Source organism: Triplophysa rosa, linkage group LG11 (assembly GCF_024868665.1).
Source record: "Triplophysa rosa linkage group LG11, Trosa_1v2, whole genome shotgun sequence".
Classification (NCBI taxonomy): domain Eukaryota; kingdom Metazoa; phylum Chordata; class Actinopteri; order Cypriniformes; family Nemacheilidae; genus Triplophysa; species Triplophysa rosa.
The window spans coordinates 26360222-26370277 of NC_079900.1; the positions used below are offsets into that span (position 1 = coordinate 26360222).

At 36.4% G+C, this 10056-nt stretch overlaps 1 long non-coding RNA gene across 1 annotated transcript; it reads right to left on the reverse strand.

The window, feature by feature from the left end:
• Nucleotides 1-6560: 6560 nt before the first annotated feature.
• Nucleotides 6561-9813, reverse strand: LOC130561523 (uncharacterized). The gene is made up of 4 exons (XR_008963845.1): nt 9145-9813; nt 7973-8132; nt 7212-7344; nt 6561-7085 (listed from the first exon to the last, which is right to left on the reverse strand). It is a non-coding gene; the product is annotated as an uncharacterized LOC130561523 (long non-coding RNA).
• Between the last annotated feature and the right edge of the window lie 243 nt (nt 9814-10056).

Consider the following 10056-nt stretch of genomic DNA (forward strand, 5'->3'; position numbering starts at 1 on the left):
TGCCATCGTTATACTGGTAGTAGCCTACACCGACAGCTGCAGTGCGCATTGCAATGCAAACGCTGCGCACCTTGAAACTCCACGCCACGCTGAGTGTGCGGCACGAACTAGCTGCTTACCCATGCAGTATCGGGGAAACAGATTATATTTTATCGAATGCCAAAATCGGAATTTATCACTTTGGTACATAAAGACAATAAAACGGCTGGCTTGCAGCCGACCAAATCAGTCCCCAGTCACCGGGATTGTCCACCCCAGTCCGTGCACGCTGTTATCAAGTCATAAACATTTCAGTCGTTTGTTACTAACATACGGACAATGCATAGAAACACAAGCAATCATTACTGAGTAGTATAAAGAAGAGGCCATTCACATTTCTTAGTATATCACGCATTTTAGACCGCCACTAGCCGCCGTGTTAGCTCCCTGAATCTTAGTGCAGAAAAAAACGTGATTGGCCGAAGTTAGAACGTGCCCTATTGGACAATGAAAGCGGAAGTTACCCGATTGGCTTGCGTAGATAGTTGGCAGAGTCCACCTATTTGTGGATTGTGCGCGCGTTTTGAAGTTAGAAATGTTTCAAAATCCACAAATGCACAGAGAGCCATCCACAAATGCGTGCACTGATCCACAAATGCGTGCAGCTTCACAAATGCACAGAAAACGATCCACAAATGTGCAGAAAGCGATCCACAAATGTGCAGAAAGCGATCCACAAATGTGCAGAAAGCGATCCACAAATGTGCAGAAAGTGATCCACAAATGCACAGAAAGCGATCCACAAATGTGCAGAAAGCGATCCACAAATGTGCAGAAAGTGATCTACAAATAAATGCCATTGAAATAAATTTGTAAATATTTTTTATTTGCAAATCTCATTGTATTTATTTGTGAATTCCATTTCTTTTTGTGGAACGTCTAACATATATTTATGGTTTGCTTTTTGTGCATATGTGGATTTAAAAAAATGTTTGTGAAACTCTCTATATTTATTTGCGGATCATAGTTTATTTATTCAGAATATTGCAACAATTCTGATCCCATACTAACATGGCTCCAAATTTCAGGTATAAATTGACATTTTTACCTCCCTCTACAAATTAATTGGTTACTTAATAACTATTCATCTGTGACATTTCATACTTTGGCTTCCATCACCACTGATGTTGGTCTTGCTTCTGTAAAAATGGAAAAAAGAAAAAAAATCGAGCTAATTTGCAAACACAGAAAACACTGCAAGCGTAAAAATGACAGTTTAAATCTCGATGCTCTCCATCTCCACGTGCACTTAAATATAAACAAACATTTTATCACAAAGACTTTGTCTGTGCTTTTCCGAACTTTTACTTTTTTAAAGAGGAGGTAACACACGCAGTTTCTGCCAATCTCATATTAATCTTGGGTACCTATAGAGCAGTATTGCATACTTCATATCTTCGAAGAGTTTAGTTTGATCAAATTTATAAAAAGAGATACAGCTGTACGATTATTTCCGGAAAAAGACGAGCTGCTGGAGGCAGGCAGGGGGGACGGAACTACAGCACGAGCACACAATAACAATACATCATCACGTTGTCCTTGCATAACTGTTGATTCATTATAAATTTGTGTTGTTTACCTTACTCTCAATTTGTGCAGGGATGGGCTGCAGTCCTTTCATGACCCTGCAGAGGACAAGTGGATTTGAAGTTTGGACGAACGGAATTTGGAGCCCTTTTTTTCCATTGGCATATTACATTATTTCTCTCACATTATCACCCCCCCAATTCGTAATGTAAACAATCGAAAATGGAAAAATTCTTAATAAGTCCTAAAAAGTATCTGTTTATATGTTAAATGTGTAAATCTTCTATTTAAATTGTAAAGAGCAAAGTGGTAAGCCACATACCTTGTTTTTTATTTTTTTTAGCTTGTTGCTCAACACAGCAGAGCAGTGCAGTGTTGGCTTGCTCACCGGGAGACTGCATTTATTTATTTATTTATTCATTTATTTATTAGATATTATTTATTAGAATGATCTTGCTTGGTCTATAAACACCATGCACTGTGCTGTGTTTTACCTTTCTGTGTTTTTCTTATTTGCTCCTGTAAAGCTGCTTTGGAACAATGCACATTGTGAAAAGCGCTATATAAATAAAATTGAATTGAATTGAATTGAAGTTTACATTCACATTTAGTCATTTAGCAGACGCTTTTATCTAAAGCAACATACAAAGTAGGGGAAAACAATAGAAGACATTTTTGCAACAAAGGAACAACAATGCATAGGTACAGTAAAAACTGGTCTCAGTCAGCCTATCACAGTTTACAAAGCTAAGAATTTTTGTTTTGTTTTGTTTTTGTTCAGCTTGTATTTAATTTACCTTCAACAATAAAACGATTTACGAGAGCCCCAGCTCATATTATTAGGAGAAGAGCGGTCATTGTTTGTTGCATCTGAACATGAAGCAAGCTACATTATAATAATTCTAGACTATGACTGGATTCCAGAACATCATGTTATTGTGCTGGTGTGCAAAGTAATATGAGTGCTGTAAGGGGAGAAATGGGTAGCTTTCTGATTTCATTAGTTACAATACTGCAGTAACATCAGCAAACAGAGACACGCCTAGTTATAGATGTGATGTTTCCTGGGCTCATGTGTCAAAATCAACTGAAGAACTGCTTCTCAGTTATTACTGCTGGTTTCTATGGCTTATAAGATTCTGCTTTCTCGCATAACCACCAGACTTTACTTTCTGTGTAACGTCGAAAATGTTTTAACTGCTCATTCTGGTAAACACTCAAAAAACAATTGGTGCTATATAGCACTAAAAGTGGTTCTTTGCTCGTAATCATAGGGGAACCACTTTTATTGCTATATAGCACCATATCTTGGTGCTTCAGTGGTTCTTCAGAGGTTCTTTGGGATGACCGAGGTGCTATATAACACCGTTTTCATATAAAGAACCTGTTAAGCCCCTGTATGGTTGTTCAGTGGTTCTATATAGCACCTCAGTCATCCCAAAGAACCACCGAAGAACCACTGAAGCACCAAGATATGGTGCTATATAGCACTAAAAGTGGTTCCCCTATGATAACCAGCCATGAACCACTTTTAGTGCTATATAGCACTATTTTTTTTAGAGCCCATGTAGACCGTAAGAGACTGTCTGGTGTTTGATGCGATCAACCAAAGTTCATTTTAACTTTACATGCTCTTTCTCTGAGCTGTAATAATCTGAAATTATTCAAATCATAACAGAATAACATGGGCAAAGAAAATGTTTACATTATTCAGTTCAATTCTGTTTGTCTGGCACTTCTTACAATTACAATTATTAATATTACAATTTGCATTGTGGCATAGCAGAACTTTTGACAGGGATGTTATTTTTACCATTTACATTTCAAACTATATAAAACTATATGAAACCTGAGTAGTTGAATGTCTAATAACCAGGGCACTTTTAGCAGGTGTATTAATGTGGGTGTCACAGAGTCACTGAACCTGTTTAAAATTCTTACAGCAGTTGTGAATGCACACCCTAGGCTCACAAGAAACATCAACAACAACAAATATTTTAGTACAATAAAAAGGATTTGGAAAACGTCCGTAAGTTACCGAAAGTTGCCGACAGCTGAAAACAAGAATTACGTGAAACCAGTTTTGGTAATAGGTTGTATCGAAGACACAGAACAATGTGTCTCGTGTAACAAAATACCTTTGTTACTTTACTGACTGATGCACTAGTCTCTTGGCATTTTACCTGCATGATGTATCAGACGGTCAGGGACTTATCTGTGAAATGGTCTGACAGCAAAATATGTGTGTTGAAAACAGTGTCTTGTTGTTTCCCAGCTGTATTGAGATCGTGTTTGACTGTTGCATCCACGTGTCATGTGCTTCTCTGCACAATGAGTCTAGACAGTTCTTACTGCAAAGGTCCAGTCCTGAAAGCGCGAGTGGCAGGAGCACCTAGGAACGGGAAGGTGCGGTCAAACGTGTCTGTTCCAGGCGCAGACTTTGCTTCCTCCTTGCCAACAATGGCTCATGATCGTGGTGCACCGGGGCCTCCTGTTTCCAACCACCATCCCTGTCTCCATGACACCCACTGCATTGCCAGTGTAACTGCTGTTACTGTGGCAAGGGTGGAAGGAGTGGAAAGAACTAAGCAGTTAACCCTTTTAAACCTGATGTGTCTTCGCCGACACATTTTACTAAGCTGTATTCATTTTACCCCACAGTACTAAATCTTTTTTTTCAGAAAAATTGACACCACCATACTCGCATTGATAGCACATAAAAAAGGTACGCTTCCAAATGTTGAGCTGTTCAAAGTGTCTCTTTGGTATCTCAATAAAAAACGTAAAAGCTGTTGTTCCTTGAGGAGAACAATAAACAAGTCCTGTGATGCCAGAACATTGATACAGCAGATACAGGCAACACAAAAGTAACCCGTGCGGCTCCTGCTGATATATTGAGGTCTTTAAGCAAATCTATCAGTCTCTTCAAGAAACAGGATGTTATTTACAACATTAAAGTTCCAGTAAACTAACCATTTAAGTACCACTGAAAAGAAAAGAAGACAGAAATAGATAGTATTTCTTACAATTTTATTTAAATCTAAAAAAAGCACAATGTAGCTACCCTTGAGTCAATCAGCAACATATAAGAAAAAAAAAAATATAAAAATGATATAAAGATCAGACAATGTTTTTACAGTAATGCTGCCGTTAGACATGACTCTAGATATGATCATTAGATATAACTAGATCAGGGGTTCTTCAAGGCCCCCCATTGTATTCAACAATATTCAAAGGCCCACCTCCTACTCACAAAACCTTCACATTTCTACCCAGTAAAATATTTTAGTGCTTAACATTAACTGGAAAAAAGTTGATTAATTATAGAAACGGCCAAAAGTAAAACAAACCCGAAAAAGCTGAGAGACGGTATACTGTTTTTCGAACATTGCAACATCCCTTTGTTTCTAAAGATGGGCACCTAATCTCAAACATCAAACATGACAGCTGTGATAGAAGAACAGCGAATTTGTGTTTTATATGTATATACAGTATGACTCATATATACATATACTGTATAACAACATTGGTTAAATGTTTTTAACTCGCAACTATAACAGAAACATGAGGGCATGTGAAAGGGATTATTCACAAAATATTTTTAATCTAGTGGTTTTAACGGCTTTTGGCACAATTCAATTTAGGTCTTAAACCAATTCATCACTAAAATTAAATTATCCATTTACCCAAACAAAAAATGAAGAAACGTGAAAATGGTGTAGTTTTATGGACAAGGAAAGAAAAGAACAGGTGAGGAGAAAGTGAAATAAATAAAAACGCACAGTCGGGGAGTGTTGTGTGGAGTAATTCTTTTGCATTTACATAATGTACATTTTAAATCACAGAAAAAATTTTCTCAGGTTGTTTTTAATAATAAAACAGAATGAATCTCAGTACTTGCAACTCAAAATTAAACATCTGGCTTACAGCCATTTTTTATGATGACACATTAACCATTTCTTTTGGAGAGTATCGTTTTGCACCTATATTTCATAGAAGAAAAGTCATTTTAGTAAATAGAAATAAAATAAATAAAATAAAAAATCAACAACAGTTTTGGCATCTTGTCATTGTTTTCCGTGTTGATGTTGTTCCTTCCATGACCTTCCCTTGAATAGAACCGGTAAAGTTTCCTATGTCAAAGAAGGCGGAGCATTAGAGCACACCTACCTATTACGCAATGGTGGCTCGCAGGTTTTTACCGGCCAACCAGTTCCGAACTAGTGAAACGAATTGTCGTTTGGACCAGATTTTGTTCGAACTCATGTCACAGAATGTAGTACATCTATATAACAAATACATTGATTTTTTGTTTTTAAATGTATATCCATGCTCATTTTGTCTCATTTAAAAAAAAATGGTCATCTTGAGGTCCCCTTGGAAGTCCGCTGGGGCCCCCTTGTTGAAAACCACTGAACAAGATGTAACTATACTTGCACATGGTCTCTAATGTTTCTCCTTAGGAAAAAATCTTTTGTTTACATAGTGTGCAGTATATGTCAGGGCACCAGACTAATTTTTTTTACTAGGAGCATTGTAGCCAGCAAACACAATCATGTGGGGCCCAAATGGGTTGCACTTGGGCTGATATCTGGGGCCCACCCGGGCAACCCAACTGGGACCCAGCTAATTTTGTCCGCAGTTTCCATGGTGGCCCCACATGTGTTAGCCCAGATGGGCTCATGGTGGGCCCTTAATGGACACCATATAGGCCCAATTTGGGTTAACCAGATAGCTCCCATTTGGTGTCTACAGGAGTCTGCCTAGATGGGTTAATGATGGGACCCAGCTAGGTCTTATATTCGTCTCTTATGGGCCACAATAAGTATACTGTATAGTTTGTATGGGTTACATTATTTTACGGTAAATCCCTAAATCCAAACATTTAATCCATTAAAATCCTAAAGGTATTTAATGAATCGAAACCAGTAGTGCATGCTTTTAAGCAAAGTTTATTTGAATTAACTTTTCATTTGAACATACATAAAATGTGACGATTTAAACTTTATAAAACACATGTACATTTACAACTTTATAAAACATATCTACATTTACAACTTTATAATACACATGAATCTTGAAAAAAGTTAAAGCTACTGAAAACATTTGGCATAACTTGTATATCTGGGCTGTTAAATGATTAATCGTATTCAGAATAAAAGTTTGTATTTACATAATACAGTATATGTATGTGTACTGTGTATCATTGCATTCTTAAACATACATGCATGTGTATTTTTAAGAAAAATATTAACATTAATAAATGCTTGTATAATTTCAATTATTGGTAAATATAAGTATATAAAAACAAATATATATGTATATATATTTAGGAAATATTTACGTTTATAAATGCAAAATCAATATGCATAGTAAACATACACATATATTATGTAGAAACAAACGTATTGTTCTGGATGTGATTAATCACAATTAAACACTTAACAGCCCTAAACCTTTAATACATTTTACCGGAAAAAAATCTGTGCAGCTCCTCGGTCCTCTCTCTCCAAACAGCCCTGTGAAAAGACAATAATTACTCAACCAGGATACCACTTTTCACAATTAAAACAAGAAGTGTCAGGTTAGCATTTTGGTGCCAAACATCAAATATTTAAAAATAAAGAGTATCTTAAGACTTTTACCTATCTTGTTCTCCACGTGCCCTTGCAGAACGGTTTCCTCCCCTGTCCCTGGCACCGATTAGCCACTTTGAGACAGCCTTTTCTGCATCTTTTCTTGTAATTTGGTTTGTAAGTGAATTTTTTTTCAAGATTCCTATAAAACACATAGAACATTAAAATATAAAATTTCAAAATTAAGCCTGCAAAGGTTTATTAACCAAACAAACACAGAAACAAGGGCACAGGGCAACATTTAAAGGCATAGTTTACCCAAAAATGAATTTCGTCTCACAAATAATGTTAAAATCTGTCCATCTAAAATTGTCATTATTTTTCAGCCAATGTATAGGTCCTTTTCATTGCCATTACAGTGAAAAAAATGGAAGATAAACATAGGGGCTGCTCACACTACACCAATCGAACCATGCCTGGGCGCATTTGACAGATAAAGCTTGGGTCAATTGAGTAGTGCGAGCGCTCACAAACATTCACTCACAGTCCCCTGGCCTGGTTAGAAGAGGTGGGCTTGAGTGTGTGTGAATTTTATTATTATAAAATTTGAATTTTGTGATTGCTGCACCACAAATTAAGTTACTTATTAAAATAAGCTGTACACATGGTCCATATTCTCATATTCTGGAATATTGACTGTCCAAGTATGGACAATTATTTGCATACAATCAAACTAATTTGATTCCACTAATTCATGAACAAGCTCAACTCTACCACATAACAGGTTTGCACATGAATGTTACAAACAAACCAAGAGCAAGTAAACATACCATATACAACCTCAAACAGTCTGAGGCCCCGAAACTCCCGCTTTCCATGCCGGCCAACAAAATTGTACTCTCTTGATAAGGGGTGGTCAAAAAGGAAAGCCATCATTCTTCTTGTTGCTTCATCAACAGTACTCCCTCCAATTTCTGCTACCAAAGCAACCTAATGGAAAATAGGAATATCATTATTGGGGAGATGACAAAAAAGTAACCTGAATATAAAAAGCGAGGGAACTGAAAAAATGTAATTTGTTGTTTTTCTAAATGGTATAATGACTATTTACAGTTTTATCTCAGTGTTTTTATTAGAATGCAATTAGAAAATACAGAAAATGTATAAGCAGTATTTAAAAAAAGAGGTATTGAAAAACAAGGCCCCACACTGTAAACACTGACTCTTTGCATATTTTTCTTTTTTTTGCCAAAAAACGCCTTTAAAACTAAAGATATGCTAATTTAAGATATCCAGTAAACCATAGAAACATGTGGCAAAATAATCTACAAACACAGAAGTAGAAAACTTTGCAAAACACAACATTTATGTCACAGTCAATACTTTTGGTCAAGTATAGGGTAAAGCCATAGTTTTGGCAATAGTAACCAATACACCAAAAAACGTGGCTACTACACTTTTACCACAAAAAATGGTTAAATGGTTAAAAAAAGAGATTTGTAATAACACCCTAATGCAAACTGATGCAGATTTATATAAGGCAAAAGCTCATGTTTGCATGATAAATATGAAAGATTGTTTTAATTTTATGTATTGTTAAAGCCTTTTTGTTTATTATTGACATAGAGATCTGTCCCAAGCTGCTTCATACACTAGCGTATACTAGCTTCTCTGCTGTGGGCCGTTTGATCTAATATTTATAACACTAATCTTCCTGTATCCTGAGCACACAGCATGGTGCCAAACTTGTAGTTTAAGTATAAGCTTTTTCGTGTCTTGAACTATTAGATGGCGTTGGGAACAAAGGCATAATTTACAGCATTATCGTTTGGCATTGGCGCCAGAAATAAGAGGGAAAATATGATGCGATTTTGTCTTAATTCTAACATGAATCAAGAATCCAAACTACGTTTTCGAACCATAATGAAACAAAGTATTTTCATACTCATACAGTAGCCTATATATATATATATTATTATTTTTTTTAACTTGTAATTCTTACCTTCTATAAACTGCAGGCAAAAGTACGGCCGAGTCTGTGCACGTGTTATAGGAAAATGCCGCCAGCGCGATTTAGGTAATTTAGTAGGGGGATGGGAATTGCTAAAGGAAATCTCACGGGATCCTTCCGAGGCTGCATCTCGCGGTACTTTGATGACATACGCCGATCGTTCTGCGCAGCAAAGACCTTTTAATTCAAATATGAATGTTGGGTACATTATGGAAATACATAAAAAAATCAAACACCACAATATTTAAATCAAAGCAATATCAAAAGAAGAAAATAAAAAAGGTTAAATTAACACATTGAAATGTTAGCCAGAAATACTTTTATATTTATATTTGCTAAACATTGCATTGAATTAGGTAGGATTTCCACCTTAACAACTATATAGGTTTGTCTCCTCGAAATGTACATTTGTGGATACTAAATTTGGCTAGAAAAAGTAATAAATTAATTCATTAATACTCCTTGTGAAAAGACATAACTGTAGCCCATTTTAAACCCATGCACACATTTCCCATTAATTACCCAACTAGAAACCACATGGGGAGCCCCCCTGGGTTCACCCATGTAAGTCCTATCTGGGTCACCCAAGTGGGCCCCAGATAAGATGCCCATTTTGAGCCCATGCCCACTCTGCACCCCTGTAGCCCATTTACAACCCATGTGGGCCCCACATACACGTGTTTGCTGGGCCCTGACTGAAAAGTTTAGGAGAGCAAGCAAAAAATTTAGGGGCTAACCATAAATCAGCCTGCAATGCAATTATTCACATTTCCCCCCAAAATAACTGTATTATTGATACTGACAAATAAGTTACTTGATGACAGCAGATTTGGTTCTGCTTATTTAAAAAGAGGCAGAGTCTACAGAGAAGCTTTGTTATTGATTGGTGCTAAATAGAGAGAC